At 48.6% G+C, this 23612-nt stretch overlaps 1 long non-coding RNA gene across 1 annotated transcript; it reads left to right on the top strand.

Annotated features, from left to right (window-relative positions):
* The first annotated feature begins 837 nt into the window (after positions 1–837).
* On the top strand, positions 838–23000 carry LOC140848815 (uncharacterized). The gene is made up of 5 exons (XR_012129972.1): positions 838–2367; positions 6494–6609; positions 19055–19221; positions 19785–19867; positions 20965–23000. It is a non-coding gene; the product is annotated as an uncharacterized lncRNA (long non-coding RNA).
* Positions 23001–23612: the final 612 nt, after the last annotated feature.

Genomic DNA, 23612 nt, shown 5'->3' on the forward strand with positions numbered 1-23612 from the left:
TGGAGAAGATGGGAGTGTATCATTCATCACCAAACTCTCATCCAGAGCCCACTGTGAGCCAGGTGCTGTGCTAGGTAATGCGTAAAGCACAGATATTTAGGGTCGTGCCTACCCTGGACTCAAAAACAATAAAAAGAGTGAAAAATAGCTGTGAGAGCACATCAGTGAAGTGAAAACAAGAGAGCCAGGGTCCCTCTGAGGATAGCCCTCCTTTGTTTACCTGATGAGACAAGAATTTACAGAACATTCTGGGCCAGGCATTGTTCTAAAAACAAATGCTAAGCCAATTAATTCTCGTAACAGCTTCATGACATGGATACTGTTATTACCATATTTTACAGAAACTGGGGAAACAGGGGCACAGAGAGGCTGAGTAAGCTGCCCAAGGTCACACAGCTACTAGTGGCAGAGAGTCACTTGTACCTCAGCGGTCTGGCTCCAGGTCCCAGCCCTGAGCCACTGTCCAGGCTGCCTCTGCTAATGTAGGGGGGCTCTCTGGGCAAGCTTACACCAGCTGCCAGCCGCATGGGGAGCAAATGCCTTTCCTGCTCAGTTGGCCAGGCACAGTCACATTTTTCCATCTAAAATTACACTGGGGGCCAGGGGCCCACCCTGCTCATCCAGCCAACTCTGAGGTCAGAGGTCAGGTGGGCCGAGGGGCTCCCAGGGGAGCTGTGGTACTCCCTGGCTGGACAGCTGTCTGTCCTCAAGCCTTCAGGGGTGAACTACAGCAGCCACATGGGTCCCTGCAATGGAGCAGCCAGTGGTGGCCTCCCTGCTCCAGAAAAGTAGATGATAACACTTGCCTTGAATGAATAGCTTGTTCCTGAAGGAAAAACAAAACTCTGAAACCCGATTCTGGTAAGGTTGCTATCATTCTCCCAGGGAGAGGGGGAGCACTGCAGGGAAGGGCAGCTTCTTCAGGAACGGGGCAGCTCGAATGACGTCATCAGCACCATGCCAGGGAGAGCAGTCTGAAGGGCCCCCTGGCCCACAGCCCAGGTCGGGGGGGAGCCCTCGGAGGCCACTGGCTCCCTCGAGACAGCTGACTCTGCTGCTGGGACAAGAACTGGTGAGATTCTAGAAGCAGGAGGAGATCACGTTCCAAATGGTCTCTGCCCTCAGAAAGAGGCAACTTTGGAGCGGGGCAGCCCCAGCAGAATGGAACTCTGCACGGCCCCCATTTCCATCTCGGCCGCTGCTGTGTCTGCCTAACACGCCATGTCACAGAGCTCCACGGGTTTCCTTTAAAGGGCATAGTCAGCAGAGTAAGTCTGCAGGCCACACTCCCCCGTTGAGCCTGCTCCACGCTGCCATGGCCGAGGGAAGGCAGCCTAATTCGGTATGGAAGGAATGGCATGGCTCGTCCCACTCACACTGTATTTATGGACGCCGAACTTTTAATTCCATATCATCTTCAGATGTCATAAAATACTATTTTTCTTTTGACTTTCTTCCTCTATTTAAAAACGATGAAAAACATTCTTAGCTTGCAGACTGTACAAAAACAAGCAGCGGGCAGTATTTGCCCTGCAGACTGTCACTGGCCGATGTGGTGGCCGCAGCGCTGGTCCCAAATCCAGACATGAGGCTCCTCACGCGCCACCCTTCAGGGTCCCCAGGGCCTCGCAGGCCCCCACCCAACCTCTGCAGTTCTCAGTTCATGCCTCTCTTGCGGGTTCTTCCGAAACATTCTTCCTCCCTTTGCAACACTTGTTTTTAAGACTCAGTTCAAGGGTCCCACTGCCTCTCTTGATGCTCTGCTGGGTTTGAATGTGAAAATTGGTTAAAGAGAAGCCTCTCTGACATGGCAGAGGGAGGCCTGCAGAGGGCGCTCTCACCCACCATTCCTGGTCAATTGCAGACGCCGCAGGAAAGACGGACACATTTTGGCTACTGCACTATTTTGGCTACTTTACCCCCCGGTAGGAGGAGGGAAGAGTTTCCGCCTCCCTCAGCAGCAGCCCAGCAGCAGCCCGCTTGTTAGGGCTCAGCCAAGGAGCAGGCACAGCACGCGGGACGCCCGGTTCCCTCCTGCGGACTTTTTTGCTTAGAACAATCCCCCAAAACGCCCCCTCTGTATAAGGGATCCTCCTCCCTTTGTTCTCTGGGCTTGCCAGGCTTTCGTCATAGTTTGCTTGTCCTGAGTTGCAATTCTCTGCGGTTCCCCAACAAACCCATTTTGCTGGTAAAATAACTGATAGCTTTATTTTTAAGGTTAACATGCTCCAGCCCAAAAACCAGGCCTGCGTGCGCTGGTTGCCGGGTCTGATAACCGCAGTTGGCTCCTCCGTCTCGTTGTCAGCTGGGAAGCTCGTGAGCCGAAGGCCTGGGTCTTTCATCCCCTATCCCTGTGCTTGGAACAAGGTACGTGCTCAACAAACACGAGGGATAATTTATCCTTCCTCCCTCCGGCTCCTGCCCCGTCCTCTCCCCGCCCCTAAAGTTAGTGGACCCCAGGGCTCAGGCTTGGGGTCTTCTTTTCCCCACCCACACTCTCATCCTACCTGAGCTCACCCCGCTTGGGCTTCAAGGCCGTCTGTGTCTGTCCCCAGTCCTGGCTTTTCCATGGACCCCAGATCCAGACACCCAGCCGCCCAGTCCCTCCTCCACGTGGATGAGGACCAAGTATCCTGAGCCTTCCACGTCCCACACCTGCGCATTGCAGGCTGCAGCACCCCGGCGCTGAGGCAAAGTCCCTGGAGCCCTCTCTTCCTCTCGCAGCCCTGATCTGATCCTTTCCCGCCGGCCCCGGCCACCAGCCTCTCACCCAGAGGGATGCAGAGGCTTCTTAACTGGTCCTCTGTATGTGGGTCTCTGCCTCTCCCCCCACATCTCTTCACACAGCGGCCTGAGGGACTCTGTTAAGCATAATCTCCAGATCAAGTCACACCTCAGCCGTGTGTGGCTCCCATCTCACATGAAGAAGCTCAGCATCTTAAAGAGAAGCAGGCGCTCCGAGTCCCGTGCCAGGTTACTCTGAAGCACTTAATACCCCCCACAGTAGACGTGGGCTAGGACCTGAGAACCAGAGGCACAGAGAAGTTAGGTAGCTTGCCCAAGGTCACACAGCGATGAAGCTCGATTTCCTTACAGCAGACTGCCTGCTCACACACCGACCTCTCCTCCACACCAGAATTGCCCCCTTTTCCAGACATGCTAGTCCGCTCCTTGTTTCTTTCTTTCTTTTAAATCACGTTTATTTTTAAATAAGTAATACATGCATATGGCCAGGAATTTAAAAGGTATGCAAGAAGATTATGGTAAGTCTCTCCAACCAGTCCCCAGCCACCCACTTCTCCCAGAGGCAACCTTCAGAGTTCATTTAAAAATAGGAATATATGTCAAGCTACACAAGGTCACACAATAGATATAAATTGAGAGAGAGAGAGAGAGAGAGCACATGCCAAGTTTAGAATGCACGCTCTGCACTTTGCTAAGCTATCTATGTATCTTTTCCTCCCCTTGCCTTTTGAACACACCAGGCACACTGTACCTCAGGCCCTTTGCACACATCTGTCTCTCTGCTTTTCTGGACATCCCCATGGCTCCCTCACTCACTTTCTTTGGTCTCAGCTCAAAGGTCACCTTTTTAGAGAACTGCCCCTGCCCACATATAAAAGAATCCCCCCCCACGCCTGATTCCCCTCCCCTACCTTATCTTTTCCATGGCTCTTATCACTTCCTGTTCAGAGGCTAGTTTTATTCACAGTTGTATCCACAGGGCCTGAATCAGTGCTTGACACTTAGTAGGAGCTCAGTAAATAATGGGGAGGAGGTGGTCACTCCCAGCAGGACAGCTCCAAAGACTTTGACCTTGTAAAATGTTAACGATATGAAGGAATGAATGCTAAGTATCAAACTGTGAAAATCAGTAAAGGGAAGCCTCAGGAGGCCTGCAGGGGGAGCTCTCATGCCCACTGTTCCTAAATCTCAGATCCAGGTGTCATATTCTTTTAGCTACTTTACTCCTACAGGAGAAAGGAAGGTTTCCTCCTACCCCAGCAACAACCCAGCCAATGAGAGATGGTCACAGCTCAGCCAATGAGAAGCCATAATACGTGGGCATCCCAGTTTCCTCCAGTGGACTTTTTGCTTAAAACAGCCCTCCCAAGTCAATCATCCTCCTCTGTAAAAAGAGCTTCATCTTCTTCCTTCTCTAGGCAGGCCTGTGGTTTCTCCATAGCTTGCATGTCCCAGATTGTAATTCTCTGCTACTCCTGAATAAACCCATCTCTGCTGGTAAAATAACTGTTTCATGTTTAAGGTTAACAAAACCTACTGCCAAGAGCAGTGGTTCTCACCCTGGCAGCACTTGAGAGTCCGCTGAGAGCTTCTGAAAACACAGGGACTTGGCCCTGCCCCAAACCAACTGAAGCATTGTCTCCAGGGAGTGAAGCCTGAGCATCTTCGGGCTTTAAAAAATGCTGCCCAGCCCAGGTGATTCCCATGCACAGAAGGAGTCCAGAAGGGCTGGCTGATGAGGGGCCCTGCAGGGTCTCCCACTCCAGGAGGCTCGAGGAGTTCCCTCTGTCTTCATCCCTTTAGTCTCACCAGCTCCCAGCAGCACCAGGTAGCAGCCATGAAAGGGGGCCTGCAGCACAGGGGGCTTTAGTAAGGTTTGGCTCTGCGACTGCTGTCACTTCTGCCTGCTCCAGAGTGGGAAGCACAGGGCCCACACCCTGGCCTCTCACAGCGGGGCCCACAGACCTGCTGTGCTGGAAACACGTAGAAACCTGTTGGAAACCCAGCATCTCAGGCTCTCCTCTGTCAAAATCTGCACATCATCCATTCCCCTAGTGACTCCAGACACCTTCGAGCTGCTGAAGTGCTGCCCTAGCATGTGTCGGAGTCACGGGGTCCCCACTGTGGTCCAGTGTACTACACATGAGGTCTGACATGCTGGCTGCCTTCAGCCAAGTCACCTGTCCTTCAGGGGCTTCAGCTTCCTCTCTAGCAAACAGGGGGCCAGAGAAGATGAAGTGAATGTTTCTGCCCTCTTAAGGTCAGTTTCAGCGAGTAATGATGAGTAGCTGAAGGAGGCAATGGGCATGGAACTGCGTTGTCAGCCGGAAATACTGAGGGGCACAGCCCAGTGGGCAGAGGAGGCGCAGAAGTCCAAGAGTCTGGTCTGGAAGGAAGCAGCTAATTTTTGCTCTGCTCAGACCAGAAGCCAGAGGCCGTCTGCAGGGAGCACCCCTTCCTCTGGGGGATGAAGCTGCTCCATCCAGTGACTCCGCGTTACCAAGCTCTCCTCCCAGCCCTGGTTCGTGGGCCAGAGCCCCGTCCACAGCCCTAAGATCTGGGCTGCAAACTGGCAATGGCGTTTCCAGTCAAGCCTGTGAAAGGCCAGAAGCCTGGGATGAAAGGAGGTGCCCCCCCACCCCCGGAACAGTTCCTAAGACTTTATTCTTAGCAATATCAGGCCATGGAGCACGTCCACGGCCCCAGGGGTGACATTATCTCTAAATGGGCTTTTTGCCCAGACATGGTCTTGATCCTCAGCTTATCACTTCCTTTTCATAATATGTCTTTACACCTCCTCACATCCTCTCAGACACTCCCGAACTTTTCCTTCTATCTGGGACCCTTAACACCTGCCGGACAGAGGCCCCGTCTCCCAGAACCTGTGTGCAGCCAAGGTGCCCCTTCCTTCTCCCTCGTCAGGCCGCCAGCCCCTTCATCACTTTTATTGCCTTTTCTTCTCAAAAATTCCCTCCAAAGTCTACAAACTGAACTCTGTATGTGAAGCTCCAAAAGAAGAAAGAAATATCCTCTTATTTCCAAAGGTGCTATTTTGGTGCAACTACTTATCAGCCTGACTACAGGCATGAGTTAGGCAGGATTGGGTGTTTTGGAGATGTGTATGGTTTTCTGCTGAGTGTGGGGTGCTCCCCTCTCCTGGCCTGCCTTTCTCTTTTCCTGGACCCTCCTCCCCCACTCGTGAGAGGAAACTGCTTCACATCACAGTCTCCATTTCTGCCTAAAGTGTCTTCAGCCTGAGGAGCAAAGCCACGGGGCACAGCATAATGCCTGCGCCTCGTGCCCATGCTGCCCACCTCTGCTGGTTATTCCAGCATCCCAGGGCCCCACAGACATCAGTGGAGCATCTTCAATGTGCCAGGTACTGCCAGAGGGTTGTGCCACACTGTCTTGTTCCATGTGAAACGATCACCCCAGGAGGCTGCATGGTTCCCATTGCAGGGAGAAGATGCCTGGCCTGGGCAGGTTAGGTAACCAAACACAGCGGTGCTGTCAGGCAGTAGGAAGCCTGGGGTTGGACCCCAGGACCTTGCCTTTCCCATGGGACTGCACGTTCCAGTGCTCATGCCTGAACATCACAGGACACATGGGGCCGATACTTCTGGTAATGAGGGACCTCCACTCCAATCTCCCCTACCTCCAGCAGTAAGCAGCCAGTGGGGTTCTGGTTTCTGGTCCAAGCTGAGCAAATTATACTCCATTGACTGCATTCTTTTATCTCCTCCTCCAGGGGCCGCATCTCACCGTGGTTCTGCTAAGATGGGATGAGAATGACCAAAAGTTCCAGACTGTGGTCCCAGAGCTTCCCTATCCTAGACGTGGCCAATTGATAGTTTGTTTTTCCAGGTAGGATTTTACATGGAACCCTTTAAAATGAAGTATGTCAAACAAAACAAAATAGCGGCACTATTCACAAAAAGGAAATAGCCCAACTTTCCACAGATAGATAAAGGAATAAACACAATGTGACATATCCATATGATGGAATATTACCCAGCCATGAAAAGGAATGGAATTCTGACCCATGCTACAACATGGAGAAGCCTTGAAAACATTACACTGAGTTAAAGAGGTCAAATGCAAAAGGTCGCATGTTTTTTTATTCCATGAAATGTCCAGAATAGGCAAATCCCTTGAGGTAGAAAGCAGACTGGTGATTGATTTGCAGGGCCTCGGGGGTGGGGGAAGAAGGAGTGGGAAGTGACTCCTTAATGGGTGGGGGTTTCCTTTTGGCATGATAAAAAAGTTCTGGAACAAAATAGTGATGGTTGCACCATGTTGTGTGTGTACTTAATGCCACCGAAGTGTACACTCTAAAATAAAGTGGTAAGTTTTATGTAATGGGCATTTTACCACAATTTAAAAAAAATTAAACAGGGCTCCAGTCAGTCCTTGCAGACCCTTCCTAGGCTGATGCTTCCTGCGTAACATGGCTGGGAGGGACCCCGATGTGGACTCACCCAGCCCACTGCCCATCTTGCCCTGCAGGATATGATGGAAACTTGGCGTTTGGAACAAAATGGAGTTGGACCAGGGGGTCCTGGCATTTGTGGAGAGTATGATGTCCAAGCTACACCTCAAAATAATACCAGGAGGGGAGCATAGGGAAGGGGGTGGGGATGCAGGCGAAGCAAGACTGGCTATGAGCTGGTCACCATGGGAGCTGGCTGACAGGGACATAGAGATGGGCTATCATATTCTGCCCACTTTGGTATATGCTTACATTTTTTATGATAAAAAATGAACATGGTATTTTTTAAGTTTCTGTAGAAAATGTTGACGATGTAGAAAAGTTAGGACTGTAGCAGTCATCTACAATCCCACCACCTGGAGACCACCTCTGCTCGTGTTTTTTGCTCATCTTTCCCAGTCTTTTCTGTGTGCGTGTGCAAATCAGGCTTTAAATGCTGTGTTTTGAGGCTTACCTGTAGTACCTGGCCTTGGCCATCAGAGACCACCTTCTCCCCTCCAAGAACATGGCAACTAAGGAACAAACACACCTGTTGAAAGTGACCCGTGTAATGCTATAGTAGACAGGAAAGGCCAGACTGTTCTTCATAGCAGCTGCACCATTTATAATCCCCCCAGCCATGTATGAGGGTGGTTGGGGCCTTTTTGAACTGTTAACTGCTCCTCACCCTGGACTCCTTCCTTGTGTGTGTGCACTGGGAGGCTGTGACCCACTGCCGAGGACCGCAATTCCTTAGACTCTAATTTTGGGAAAGCCAGTTTCATCAGACAACCTGGAGATGATCATGGCAATCTGCAACTTGTGTATTTTGGACCCAGTTCACTGAGGAAAGGGGCAGGAGGTGCAGGGGGCTTCCATAATGCTCTCACTTCCCAGATGGGAGAGAAAGATGCCTGCTCCCTGAAACCGCTGGGGATGTCTAGAAGTCTAGAGACGGAATGTAGATTGTTGGTTACTTAAGGCTCAGGTAAGGGGCAGGAAGATAGGTAGGTGATGAGCGCAGGACAGCTTCCTTTTGAGGTGATAAAAAATTGTAACCTTGATGGAGGTGATAGTTTCATAACTGTGATTATACCAAAAATGATTGAACACTTTAAATGGGTAAATTGTAGGATAATGTGAGTTATAGCCCCCCAAAACATTAAAGAAAAATTAAAAAGGGGAGACTGGAGAAACTCTGGGGTAGAAACCAAAGAAATGACGTTCCCCAAAATGATACCAGGGTAAGAAAAGGTAGGAAAATCCAACTTTCATCTGCAAGTTTTCAGCACCATTCCTGCCACCTTGGCCCTTGCGCTCACCTCACGCACATCCCTTAGGTTTGTGCCCAGACTTCCCAAGTGCAGGAATTTGACATCTCAGATTTCAGAGTGGGCAGATAGGCCCTGGCGAGCCCTCCAGCCCTGGGTCGGTTAATATGGTCTCGGCCGCCCCCTGGCGGGCACTGGGGACAAAGCCATTGCAGGAGCATCTGGAGGGAGCTGGCGGAGGGACCAGACTGGCTAGCCTGGCACTCTCTCCCAACCCACAGGGGTGCTACTCAGTGACCGAGTTCCTTTGCACCCAAAGAAGGTCAGTCCCAGCCCCAGTGTGGCCCCCTTTTTTATTTTTAAAATATTTTTATTATGGGGCATTTATTATGGAGAATTTCAAATATATAAAAAATAGAAAAATACTCTCATGACACCCCCTCTCCACGTCCTCACCACTCAGCTTCAACAATTACCAACCTGTGGCCAATCTCATTCCCATTTCATCCTGACCTCCATCTGTGCAAATCCCAGCTAGCGTATTATTCCATATGTAAATATTTACAAATGCATAAAAGATAAGAACTCTTTCTAACATCCCCATAATTCTATAATCCACCTAAAAATAAATTCTCCAACATCATTAAATTATCAGTGCCATGTTATTAATAGTCTCATCAGTGCCAACGATGTTTTTTTTTGATAGTTTGGGTCAAGATCTATGAGATTAGTTGATCTTCCATTTAAATTCTTTTTATCTATAGGTTCCCTGTTCATCTTGCAATTTAATTGTTGAGGAAATTATTTTTTCCTATTTCAGATGGCTTGAAATTCAGATATTTCAAATATTCATCACTTGGTTTGCATGATGCTTGCTATATTCCTCCTATTTTAAAATGCATTTAAATTTTAGGTGTAAGAAAAGAATTAATTTTTTCCAGCTTCATTGAAGTATAATTGACAAAAATTGCATATATTTAAGGTGTACAGTGTGAAGATTTGAGATATGTATACATTGAGAAATGATTACCATAATCTAGATAATTAATACATCCACCATTTCACTATAGTTGCCTTTGTGTGTGTGTGTGTGTGTGTGTAGGGAGGGCTGCAGTAAGAATAATTAAGATCTACTCTATTTGTGTTTCCTATTTTAACACAGAATTTAGATCTGCAAGTGGCCTGGCATTGCAACTCTGTTAACACACAGAGGAAGCCAAGCACATGCTGGCCATGTTTTGTAATTGGGGCTACATGGGTTTTACTTGCCTTTCTCTTAGTTTCCCCAGCATTCTGTGGTTCTATTACTTTTATCATAAAAAAGCAATTTTTGAAACAGCAAATGCACCAGAGACACTGTCAGGAAAAACTGAAAAAAGCTGCAGGATGGATCTCTTTCGAATGTCCAGGACCTAAAATTTGTTGAAGTCCTTCTGAGATTCGTGAGCATGTGAAGGAGAATGATTCTGTCTCTGAAGAAGGTGGTGTGAACTATGTCAGGAACTATGAGAGCTCAGCGCAGGCTTGAGCAGGTGAGGCCCCACTAGGCTCCCTAGCTTGTCTGCAGTCTACACAAGGAGCCCTGGACCCCTCTCTCTCAGCTGCCCCTCTTCCCTACTCGTATGCCCTCCTCTACTCCTTCCAGAACAGTCTGCCATCTGCAAGCCCCAATGGTGTCATCGTATTGCCTGCGGGTTGGCAGCTCCTCAACTCCCAAGGCAACATCAATGATATTAGATATGGTGACTGACTGTGATGCCACTTTGGGCCAAGTTGGTCCTTTGAAATTTAAATAAACTTGGCTCAAATGCCCTATTTCACAACCAGCTCAGGGCTAGACTGAAAGCCCAGACACACAATGCCTCCTTCCTGTCCACTGCCCCATGGTTCCCACTCTGCCCTCCGATCTGCGGGCATTGGCTCTAGTCAGCAGGCCTGTGCCATTTGCCAGTTTCCTCCAGAATCCAGTGACACTCCGGATGTCCTGAGATTATACCCTAAATAAAATCAAAGGCTGGGTGGGTGGGCAGGCTCCAGGGCTCCCTCAGCAGAGGGCTCCGGGTGGCTGTTTAGCTGGGCTGGGGTTGAGGGCATATTTACATGAAAGATGTCATCAGCCATCTGAGGACAGCATCAGAAAATAATCCAGAAAAATGTTATTAATAAATATTCTCAGAAACAGGTTAGCTAATGGATTGGTTTGGGTGTTTTTTTTTTATGGAATCTAGAATTTTCCCCTAATGGTCATTTATTTGACCAGTAGATCATTGTTTTCTCTTAATTTCTTCCTTTCATGAATTCATTGGTAGTATCATCAACTTGGGAATTTGAAACACATTGGCAACTTTTTTATCCTTATTTGGGGTTGCTGGAGTTGGGGGTGCATAGAGCCCCGCTAGTCTCTCCTTGGCCTCACCTTCCAAGTCTTGGCACTCAGCCTCCCTCAAAAACCAGGTTGGCAGGGCCCTTCCCTGACCCTTGAGGGTGGGACCCCAGAGAGGATCCTCTGTATTCTCAGCCTAGCATTCTGGCTTAGTGGGGTGGGCTGCCCGGGCCCAAGTGGGCTTTCCACAGGGGAGGGGAATTGGTTCCCTCCTCTGGGGATATATCCCGGGAAAGACCCCCAACCTGGGACATGGGGTGGAGGGAGATAGAGGACAAGGAGGAAGGGTCTTCAGCTCAGGTAAGGCTGGTGGGTGAAGGGGTTTGGAGCACAGTCCTGCATGTTGACCCCCAAGCATCCACCAGTCCTGTCCTGGGGATGGCCAGGACCGAGAGAGAGGACGCTGGCAGAAAACAGCATGGTCCCTTTTGCGGTCCCCTGAATAGGAGATTGTAGTGCCCTCCCCTGGCAAAGCCCTCGGAGGCACCTGCGGGGAGAGGGTGGCCCAGCCCGCCGCAGCCGGCCCAGGCGGCCACCAGGGGGCGCAGCGGCAGCAGCAGGAACGGGGGTGGGGGGTTGGGGGGGCACAACCCGCTTCAGGGACCACTACCCAGCTATCCACTCAGCCATCCCTCTGTGTCACCAGGACAACCTTCCCCCGCGCCCAAGGGACATGTAGTAACTACCCCACTTTACACGGCCACTAACTTGCCCAGTTTCCCAGCTGGAAGGTGGTGGAAGCAGGATGGAAGCGCCGGATGTAGTCTGCCCAGAGGACAGAGCTCACTGCGGCCTTGCTCTTCAGTCACCACGGGCCCCCTCGAGCGTCCCTTCCAGGCTGACAAGGCCTGGGGATGTGAGGACGACCCGAGCAGGCCTGGATGTGGGACAGCTGTGGTCTTCTGCCTCTTTAGGCAGCTGCTCCCAGAGGCCCAGGAGCCCTGGGAACCCCACCTGCCTTGCACTCCCAGCTCTGGGGCTGATGGGGGAACACGGGACTCACGGAAGGATTTTTGACTGAGTGATTAATATTTTTTAATCAAAAGTATTTTTTAGAGCAGTTTAGGTTCACAACAAAATCAAGCAGAAGGTACAGAGATTTTCCACGGACCCCCTGCCTGCCTGCCCGCACTAGCCTCACTGTGCGCATGCCCCACCAGAGTGGGACCTTTGTTAATCAGCAAACCTACGTGGACACATCGCCACCCAAAGTCTTTACTTCACATTGGGGTTCACTTGGTGTGGTGCATTCTGTGGGTTTTGACAAATAAATGATGTCATGTATCCACAGTATATCATATAGAGCAGTTTCACTGCCCTAAAAATCCTCTGTGCTTGTCCTCTTCATCCCTTGCTCCCCACTAACCCCTGGCAAACACTGATGCTTTTACTCTCTCCATAGTCTTGCCTTTTCCAGGGTGTCATATAGCTGGAATCATATAGTGTGTAACCTCTTCACATTACCTTCTTTCACTTAGTAATATGCATTTAAGTTTCTTCTATGTCTTTTCATGGCTTAATACCTAATTTCTTTTAACTCTGAGTAACATTCCAATGTCTGGATGTTCCACAGTTTTATCCATTCACCCTCTGAAGGATATCTTGGTTGCTTCCAAGTTTTGGCAGTTATGAATAGAGCTGCTATGAACATCTGTGTGCAGGTTTTTGTGCGGACATTATGTGGACAAGGAGTACAATTGCCGGATTGTGTGTCAAGAGTATGTTTAGTTTTGTAAGAAACTGCCAAACTGTCTTCCAAAGTGGCCGAACCATGTTGCACCCCACCAGCAATGAGGGAGTCCTTGCTGCTGCACATTCTCACCAGCATTTGGTGGTGTCAGTGGTCTGGATTTTGACCATTCCAGTACGTGTGCAGTTTTGTCTTGTCATCTTAATTGGCAAACCCCAAATGATATATGACATTGAACATGTTATCATACAATTATTTGCCATCTGTATATCTCCTTTGGTGAGCCATTTGCTCCAATCTCTTGGCCAGCTTTTAATTAAGTTGTTTGTTTTCTTACTGTTGCATTTTAAGAGTTCTTTGTATTTGGATAACAATTCTTTATCAGGTATGTCTTTTGCAAACATTTCCTCCCAGTTTGTGGCTTGTCTCCTCATTCTATTGACATTATCATTTTTCACAGAGCATAAGTTTTCGATTTTAATAAAGTCCAGCTTATCAATTCTTTCATGGATAATGCCTTTGGCATTGTATCTAAAAAGTCATCACTATACCCAAGGTCACCTAGATTTTTCTTCTGTGTTGTCTTCTAGGGGTTTTATAGTTTTGCATTTTACATTTAGGTCTTTTGTCCATTTTGAGTTAATTTTTGGAAGAGTATAAGATCTGTGTCTAGATTCTTGTGTTTATTTATTTTGCATGTGGATGTTCAGTTCCAGCACCATTTGTTGAGACAGTTTTGTTCCATTATATTGCCTTTGTTCCTTTGTCAAAGATCACTTAACTATTTTTATGTGGGTCTATATCTGGGCTCTATATTCTGTTCCATTGATCTGTTTTTCTTTTCTTTCACCAATACTGCACTGCCTTGATTACTGTATCTTTATAGTAAATCTTAAAATCAGATAGTGTTAGTCCTCCAATTTTTTTTTTCTGCTTTGATATTGAGTGGGCTTTTCTGGGTCTTTTACCTCTCCATGTAAACTTTAGAATCAGCTTATCCATATCTGCAAAATAACTAGTGGAATTTTTATTGGGATTGCATTGAATCTATAGATTAAATTGAGAATAACTGACATCTTCACAATATTGAGTTTCCCTGTCCATGAACATGGAAATCTCTCCATTTATTAGGTTCTTTGATTTCTTTCCTCAGAGTTTTGTAGTTCTCCTCATATGGGTCTGGGTTTGATTTATACCTAAGTGGTTTTTTTGGGGGGTGCTAATGTAAATGGTACTATGTTTTTTAATTTCAAATTCTACTTGTTCATTGCTGGTATACAGGAAAGCAATTGACTTTTGTATACTTACTCTCTATCCTGCAACCTTACTTAAATTGTTTATTGGTTCCAGAAGCTTTTTTGTGGATCATTTCAGATTTTCTACATAGACTATCATGTCATCTGTGAATAAAGATAGTTTTATTTCTTCCTTCCCAGTCTGCATGCATTTTATTTCTTTTTCTTATCTTCTTGTAGTAGCCAGGAGCAGTGAGGGGGTACATCCTAGCCTTATTCCTGATCTTAGCAAAAAACCTTCAAGTTTCTCACTAATAAGCATAATGTAAGCTACAGGTTTTTTATAGATGTTTTTTATTAAGTTGAAGAGTTCCCCTCTATTCCTAGTTTGCTGAGAGTTCCATCATGAGAGTATTGGAGCTTGTCAAATGCTTCTCCTGAATCTATTGATACATTCGTGTGATTTTTCTTCCTTAGCCTGTTGATGCAATGGATTACATTAATTGATTTTTGAATGTTGAACTAGCTTTACATGCTTGAGATAAATCCCATGTAGTCATGGTGCTGAGTGAATGACTGTATGCACTAGCCCCGTGACAGGTTATGTCCCGTATGTCCCGTATGCCACACTCACCCATCCCCAGCAAAACTGACCCAGGAGATTGTGATGCTCTTCTTGACTCAGGCCTCTAATTTGAAGAACTCCCTCTTCCCCTCAGTGGGACTGTTTCCATCATTTCAGAACAGGTAGACATGGCTGGGCACCCACAATACTAACGCTTTCTTCCTCTCTCCTCTGCTATCTCAGGGTTCTGCCCACTGAAGTTGGGGCGACCCCAGACCTTATGCAACAGAGCGTGGGCCTGGGCAGATCCAGATCACCCTTCTGTTTACTCTACATTCCCCACATGGTGAAACCCAGGCTCTGTGGAAAAGCCCCCAGGTCCATACAACATCTCCAGCTGGCCTTTCAGACGCTTCCTCTAACCTCCTCACTCCAACTCCTAACCCCTTGAACTCTGGCTACAACAGACAACAAATCAAAGTGGTTCATTCGTCCTGCAAATATTTACTGAGAACCCTTTGTCCAGACCCTAAACCTGGTTCTGGATAAAGGCAAACTGGACCTCATCTCTGCCCTCAGGAACCTACAATGCAGTGGGAAAGAGATGTGAGTAAACAAATCACTGTTAACACAGGGGAGTCAGTGCCAGAACAGGGTGGCACAGGTGCCTTGGAAGCGCTGTGGTCTCTGGCCTCTCTGTTCCTTTTCTTCTATACTCCTTTTAAAAGGTTCTTCCTGGATTCTTGGCATAGCAAACTTCTATTCATCCTGCAAAGCCCAGCTCATATGTTCCCTCTTCCATGAAACCTTTCTTGGTTGTGTCTTCCACCCAAGCAGAATAAATGACCTTTTCATCTTTGCTTTTGCAGCACTTGGTACATGTTCCAAGCCCCACCTTCGGTGCACGCTGTGCTGGATGTTCCTGTCCCCAAGTACAACTCCCTGGAATGGTGTATTGCTGGTCCCTAGTATCCCTGTGTGGCCACCAAGTCCCACCAGGCAGCCTGGGTTTCTGTTTTCAGCTCCAGCTGCATCCACCCCAGTCCTCCCTCTGGTGCTCACTTGAGAATTTTCCCACTGTGCCCCTCCTTTCTGCTGTGAACACTTCAATTGCCAGCCCTCTCCTAGGACTGGCCTATCATCACTTAGGCTAGAAACTCCTTGAAAGCAGGCAGTGGCACTGGGGCACTTTGGGGGGAACACACATCAAAGGGAGCACATCGTGGACATGGTGAACATTGTAGATGCATATGTGTATTGCCCTACTTTCCTGACAGTCAAGTGTTTTGAGGAAGGGATGCCTTCACTGATCCTCATAGGGCGATGGCCCTGGACCTGAGATAGCTGACACTGGGGGGACCAGCTGCCCAGTGCCCTGGACAACACTGAGGATGCTGGGCCCTGTGAGTGTGAGGGAGGTGGGTGGACAGAGCATGGCTCCAGATGCAGCCGCAGCCCCATCATCCTCTCTGTACTTTCTGTTCCTGGTAGTGCCCACTGGGCCAGGTGCAAGCAGCTACTGATTAACAGAGGCCTCCAGGCAATTGTGTATGGTTTCTGCAATGAACTGTGGGCATGTAAACTTTTCAAAGTCAAATGTGGGGGACAGGGCATCTAGCCTAGAGGTTAAGAACAGGTTTGTGGAGAGTGACAAGCCACGCTTTTCAGCCCTGGCTGTGCGTGACCTCGGACAAGTTACCTAATTTCTCAGCTTCCACATCTGTGGTTTGGGGGTAGCAAGAGTACCCATCCCATAGCCTGTTGTGAAGAAGAAATATGACTTTGCATATAAATTGCTTAGTACAGTAAACCTGGCTACTGGGCAACCATTAAAGAATAAAAGAACAAAGGGAGGGAGGCCCCAGCAGCCCCAGGTTGGACTCAGCCTTGGGGTCCGGGAAGCACCAGGCCCTGATACTTTCAGGAGCCCTCAGAAATGTTATAATCACTTTATAAAATCAGAAGGGAAAATGAAAATATTAATAATAAATATATAATAGCCAGTCCAGCCTGAATTATGGTTGTCTTTATACCAACAGTTATAAAATATAATTTTTATTATTTTTTTATGGAGGAAAAGACCCAAAAAGCAGAAGAGCCCAGGGCCCGTGGAAGTCACAGCACAGCCCTGAGCCCTACAGCCTACATTTCTCTGGGGACTTCAGTCTACATTGTAAATAACAATGATGTTCTGATATGTCCCTCTCTGTGAAGGACACAGTCAAGGACAGATTCTAGGCCAAAGCTCCTGGGGGAACACCCTCCCCGACCCCTCACAGCCCAACTGTTTCCTTCCCACCATGAAAGGATTAGTTCCCCGGGAAGAGTGGACAACAAACTGCACATTTGAACCTCCCAGGCCTTGAAGGCAGGTAGTGAGCAAGTATTGATCCAGTGAATTGATTCTGGGTTTACCAGCTGTGTTCAGACTCAGACTCTGAATTGGGGTAGGGGGAGGGAAAAAATTTGGCATCGGAGAATCAAACAAACCGGTCTGATCCAGGAGCGCTGGCAGCAGCCGGGGCTTATAAATAACCACACTGTGCCTGGCCCCAGAGGAGCTCATGTGCACAGTTCGGCCTCTGCACAGTGTCCCCCTTGGCATCAGCGTCCCCTGCGGCATCAGTGGCTGTTGTTTGCTACAAGGGGAGGAGGCAGCTTGGAGGGAGGAAGGGGGGACGGCGGCTCGGATAACTTTGGTGGGTGCTCTTGCTCCGGCCTAACCAATGGACGAGCTCCTGGCAGTGTGGGAAAGGTCACAGGGCTAATGTCACTTGCCTCCAATGGGTGTCCCTGTGAGACCTGCCCCAGAAACTTGTTTACTTTATCATTAAATGTTTTTTAACAAGTAATGCTGCTTTCTTCTCAGGCAAAAAGATAAGAGATGAGGGTGCACCTGGGCTGCATGAGAGCCAACTGCCTTTAAACACTGGGGCTGTGTGCAGGGACAAGGTTCCCCACTCCGGGTTCCTCGGTGAGCCCGCTCACCCCCATACACTGTTCATGACTACTGTTGCTTCTGTCAGGGCTCTGTCTGTGTCCTGCCAAGCCTTCAACCTCCCACCCTCCTGCCTACACGAACCAAACACTGTGTGGGCCAAGGGGCATCTCCCTTCTCAGTCGGACTCAGCATCTCACCTGTATGAGGAGTGGGTGCTCTCTGGGGTCCCTTCTGGGCAGGACAGTAGGAGACCCCCAGGGTCATTTCCAGGCCTGGCCATTTAGGGCTTGGACTTGGCCCTTTAATCCCCCTATGGCCCTTCAGGTCCCCGCCAGCTGGTGCAAAGAATCCAGGATCAAAGATCTCAGGCAGCAGCTGTAGGCTTTAGAACCCTGTGCTCCAGCATGAGATGGTCAAGGGCAAGAGCCCTGGGGGGGCCAGCACAGCAGGGCCCGGCCCAGGCAGCCGGCTCTCCCCACCAGGCTGCTCCTCACGCCCACACCAGCAAAATGGGGATATTGCAGCATCCACCGTACCGGTGTTCCAAGGATTCCATGGTCTAAGTAGGGTAATGATTAGCCCACATGCTCCCTGGCATACAGTGCCTGCTGTTTTAATTTAAAATATGTATTATAGATGAGGCACAGAGTCTCACAACGGCTGTATTAATTTCCTGGAGTTGCCATAACAAATGACCACCAACCAGGAGTCTTAAAACAACAGAAATGTGAAGGGGTATGTGGGGGGGACTTGGTGAAGGGGGGAGCCTAATAAATATAATGTTCTTCATGTAATTGTAGATTAATGATACCAAAATAAAAAAAAAAACAGAAATGTACTTCCTCACAATTAAGAGGCCAGAAATCAGAAAGCCAGGCATGGGCAGGGCCTCGTTTGTCCGGAGTCTCAGAGGAGAGGACCCTTCTGCACTTCTTCCAGCGTCTTGGCCTGCGGTGGGGCAGGCCCGCTCCAGCCCCCGCCTGTCTTCACATGGCTGCTCTTCCGTGTGTGCATTCTGTTCTGTTCTTTTATAAGGACACCAGTCACTAGGTTTAGCGCCACCTGGATAATCCCGGATGATCTCATCTAAAGATTCTTAATTATATCTACAAAGACCCTTTTTCCCCGATAGGGTCACATTCATAGCTTCTGAGTAGACATATTATGGGGGGCCACCTTTCAATCCAGTGCAGGGCCCAATGCCCTGGTGAGTTAATGGTGAAGCTGAAACCAGCTCCTCGGGCATCCCTGGGAGGCAGACAGGGAGAACCAGGCACCAGGAACTATGGCGTGTCCAGATTCACCACCAATGTGCTGAGGGTACAGAGTTCTGCAGGGACAGCTGGAACTTGAGAGGAAGTGAATTCTCCTTTAACTGCTTTGAACACCCACCTGGACTTCCTCTGCGTCCCCCTTTGACAGCCACTCTTGATGAGAATGATGCACACAACACTGCTTGTGACTCATTTTCAGATTAGCTTCTGAAATCGATTTCTTTGGTTGCTTTGCAGCTATTTCCTAACCGCTGTTGTCATCACGTCTGCATTTGATCTGGCATCAGAAAGTGGCCTCCCTCTGAGGCAGGGCGACAGCCCTACAGACGGGGCTAAAATTCTTTCACTTGCAAAACTGTCCCAGGTTCCAATCCCACACTGGTGTCTTAGAGTAGAGAGAGAACAATGGGGAACTGAAAAGAGCATGACTATTTTTCCTGAGTACATGACCTGATTCCTTTTTATTTGGGCTCAACTTCCAGGACCACACAGCCCAAGAGACCTCACAGACAGATGTGCATGGCCAGCTCCCCGTGTAATGCAGTTTTGCACACCTGTGAATAAGCCTTTTGTCTGGTCCTGAGTGGGTCTGAAGCAACTCTGAAAGTCTGAATCAACCTGGGAATTCACACAGTGACGCCTCCCATTTGTGAGTGTTACTAAACTAAATGAATACAATACTACCTTAAAGCATTGGTAAGGGTCTGATTTGGTTTGATTTCTGCTTTCTTGAGCTATCATTCACATACCATACAATTCACCTGCTTAAAGTGTACAATTTGCTTTTAGTATATTCACAGATAGGTGCAACCACTACCACAATTTTAGAACATTTTTACCCCTAAAAGAAACCCTATGCCCCTTAGCCATCACCCCCAAATTCTGCCTACCCTCAGCCCCTACCATCGATCTACTTTCTTCCTGTCTATAGATTTACCTATTCTGAACATTTCATACAAGTGGTATTGTGTATGTGTCCTTTTGTATCTGGCTTCTTTGACTTCATGAGATGTTTTCAAGGTGCATCTGTGCTGTGGTATGTTTCACTGCTTCGTTTATGCTGAGTAATTTTCCATCATGTGGATGGAGCACATTTTGTTTATCCATTCATCAGTTGATGGACATTTGGGTTGTTATGCTGTTTAGCTATTATGAATAATGCTGTTATGAATATTCTGATTAGCGAGTTTTAAAATAATTGCTTTTCCTCAGAATCACCAGCCAGAAAATGTACAGACGTCCTCAAGAGAGCCATGCACACTGCACCCCTGGGAGAGCTTGGGCTGTGACTCCAGGTGGGTGCAGCTTAAGCATCAGGGACCCTAACAATGGTTCCATCATGGTTAAATGTTTTTGCAAAACTTGCAGAAGTGAGATAACTGCAATCAGCTGAATATTGCTTCTTGCCATTCTGACTGCCCCTCCAGCTCACTGCCCCTGCTGGCAGGGGACATTCCAGTGGCTGCAGGCCGTGTCTTGGGATCTGGTAAAAGGAAGGTCAGTGGGGTTTTGCAGAGTATATGTAGATGGCTCATAGCCAAGTCTGTGTTTGTTAAGTTACTGTAGAAAAGACTTCCAGAAAGGCTTGTGCTGCTCACCCCAGCTCACCATGTGGCCAGGGCAGTGCGAGGCCAAAGGCAGGGAAAAGAACGTGAGAACCCTGCTAAGCAGCTGATTCATTTTTTAATATTTTTTTATTTCTGGATGTTTATAAATGTTTATGTTTTCACTTTCTCCACTTTGTGGTGACTTCTTTGCATTTTGCAGTTGGCACCACGAGAAGGAGGTCAGTTGAGTCCTGTTGAGTTAGAGGCACTGTGGGAACATGCAGAGGAAATCAGAAGGAGCTGGCCTTCCAAACAAGTCTGTGCGGAAGGTGTCCGCGTGCTTATTAACGTCCCGGGAGGGAGGGAGTCACCAGGAGAAGCACTTGGCGTGAGAAGGGAGCTCCCAGGCTTCTGGCAGCAGGAGGTGGCCACGCTGGGGATGGGGGCCCTCTGGGTTTAGCAACAAGGAAGCCGTTGGTGACCTTGGCAGGAGCAGTTTCAGTGGTGAAGTCAGGCTGAGGACAAATACAGAGTGCGGCTATGAAAGGGAAAAGCCGTGTGACAGCGGTGTGAGGGACACCCAAAGTCCGAGGTCTCCAAAAGATGCTAATGCTGGCGTGCAGGAGCCCATGGAGAAGGTCAAACTCAGCTAAAATGCAGAAAAGGGAGATGGAAAACAGATCCACGGTCACCAAGGGTTGGAAGGGGGGCTGAGTTGTTGGCGCGCAGGGCGTTTTCGGGGGCCGCGAAACTGTTATGTGTGACACTGTGTGTTTCAAAATCCCTAGAGCTTTCTGGCACAAAGAGTGAGCCTTAATGGAGGCACATTTTAAAAAATCACTTAGGTTGGAGGTTCCCAGGATGGGATGCAGACTGTGACCGAAGAACCTAGCCATATTACAGATGTATGACATGACCCCACGGAAGGAGGCGGCGAGAAAACGTGCTGATCTCTTGGTGCCTGAGCAACTTGGGCAGTGAGCCGAGACTGTAACTAAAGGCAGAGTCTTTGGGCCCACAGTTCTGCACTACTTCATATGTACACTGGGACTGAATAACAAGGGAGTCGCTGATGGGCAACGGGAGCCAGGTTTCTCACGCCAAGAGGGGAGTTACAGTTGAGCAAGGCGCGCAGGCTGGGATGAACCATGTGATTGATACTGGTTTAGAGTTGGAGATATCAGCACGCATTCATGTTTAGCTTAATGTAAATACATGTGGATGACTATAGAAATCACGCATGTGTTATCCACAGGTTGGTTGTATTTACACATATATTCCCAGTTTTGTCCCGGGAGAGACCAGAAGAAATGACACCCAAGGGGAGATGAGCTAGCACAGCGCTCAGGTCTGCGTCCCTGATGCTGCTGTCTTCATAACAGGACCACGGCTCCCTGGGGAAATGGCTGATTCCAGCCTGGGGGAGGCAATTCACCAGAGGTGCCTGAAGGATCTTGTACATCCAGAAAACAAGGAAGCGCTTGGAAAACAAAATGATGGGGCTGTCAGAGGAAAGCAAAGCCAGTGGAAAGAGCCCCCCAGTGACTAATGTTGGGACAATTTGAACAACAAAATAAATGATGTAGTATTTGGTAACAACTCAGTATAAAATAAATATCCATGAGTCCATACTGGTACAAATAAATGCCTGAAGTCATAAGGGCAGGGCCCTAATCCAATAGGACTGGTGTCCTCCTGAGAAGAGAGAGACACCAGGGATGTGCACACAGGGAGAAGAGCATGTGAGGACACGGGAGAAGACGGCCATCTGCAAGCCCAGGGGACACGCCTCAGCAGCAACCAGCCTGGCCACCACCTTGATCGTAGACTTCCGGCCTCCAGACTGTGAAACAATACATTTCTGTGGTTTAAGCCACTCAGTCTGTGGTCCTTTGTAAGGCAGCCTGAGTAAATTGAGACATTAGGTGACCAGATATTCCTAGCTCTGAGACAAGGGAACAGCATTTACACCTGGGACAGGTGTGTTCCTGAGCAGAGCCAGCCAGGTGGCTGTCCAGGGAGCAGTTTTCTGATGTCCCAAGTCTCATCACACCAGGTTTACAGGGGCCATCCATGACCACCACCACCCCTTTCAGGCCTTGGCATTGGTGCAGCCTGGATCTGAGAACAATAGCATTTAAACTTCCGTGTCAGGCCAAGTGACCTTGTTCACTCTATTCATTCGTTTATCAGATATGTATGGAATTGGCCAACATTTTGCCAGGTGCTACAAACGGGTGGCATCATTAACTGCTTTATCACCAACATTCTAATCCAAGGCTCAGCGAACTTCCCGAGCAGTAACTATTTTTCAGCTTTGCAGCCATCTGATCTCAGTCTATAGCACTCAGCTCTGCCTGTGTAGGGAATGCAGCCACAGACAGTATGTAAACGAATAGGCATGGCTGTGCCCCGATACAATTTATTTAAGGACACAGAAATTTGAATTTTGGGACTTCTCACATGTCATGAAACACTACTGTTCTTGTACCTTTTTCCCAACTACTAAAAAATGTAAAAACCATTCTTACCTTCCAGGCCACCTACAAGCAGGTCTACAGGGTGTGGTTTGATGATTCTTATTCCAAAGAAAAAATCCACCAAGCCAGAGTTATAATAAAACAACCCTGAGTTTAACTGATTCATCGGTTTTTCTTTGTTTCACTCCTTGCTGACAGATAAGATTCCTGATGTCAAACGTGAGCTGTGAAAATTAAGGTTGAGATGGGGTTGTCTGCAAGGGAGACGTGCCCCCACTTTGAGCCGCTCCTGGGGAGTTGATCCTGGAATGAAAACACCCACTCAGAGTCCCCTTCCCAGTTTACGCCTTGCCCAAGACTTGTGACTTATAATTGAATCTGCTGTTCAGGAACAAAAGCTTCTAAAAAGTTCCGGGAATGGAAATGCGATCTGTGACAGTCGGGGCTGCCTGTGAGGGCACAGACGGGGCCAAGTCCCTGTACAGTGTCCTTAACAACCAGGGTGGAAGTGCCAGCTAGGCTCCTCGGTTGAAGGATTGGCTTCTCCCTGTAGTCGCCTGAGCAGTGCTGGCAACCCCGGCTTGTCCTAGACCATCAGCTGGACCCCATCCTCCCCCCCCGGGGAAAGCCCTTGAAGTAGAAGGAGCTAGACGAAGGAGACATCTCAGGGCTCCCTCAGTATAGCAAGTTCCCAGGGGCCCTGCGAGGCCAAGCCGTCTCCCAGGGACGGGCATGCAGAAGGAGGAGAAACAGCACCACGCCAGCCCCACGCACACCCGGACCGAACCTCCGTTTGACACTGACACCCACATTCTGAAGGGATACCTGCCCTAAAATTCACAGACCATTTTAAAGAATTAAATGTTAACTATTTTCAAGACAAGATGTTATTGGAACTAAGCTGACCAACTTCTTGGTAGCAACGCCCTCCCTAGAAGAAGGGATGGGGAGGTATGGGCAGGCGGTACCTTCTGCAACTCTCTTATCTATTCACCTTACACATATTTTCTGGG

This window comes from Manis javanica, chromosome 4, assembly GCF_040802235.1.
Source record: "Manis javanica isolate MJ-LG chromosome 4, MJ_LKY, whole genome shotgun sequence".
Lineage (NCBI taxonomy): Eukaryota > Metazoa > Chordata > Mammalia > Pholidota > Manidae > Manis > Manis javanica.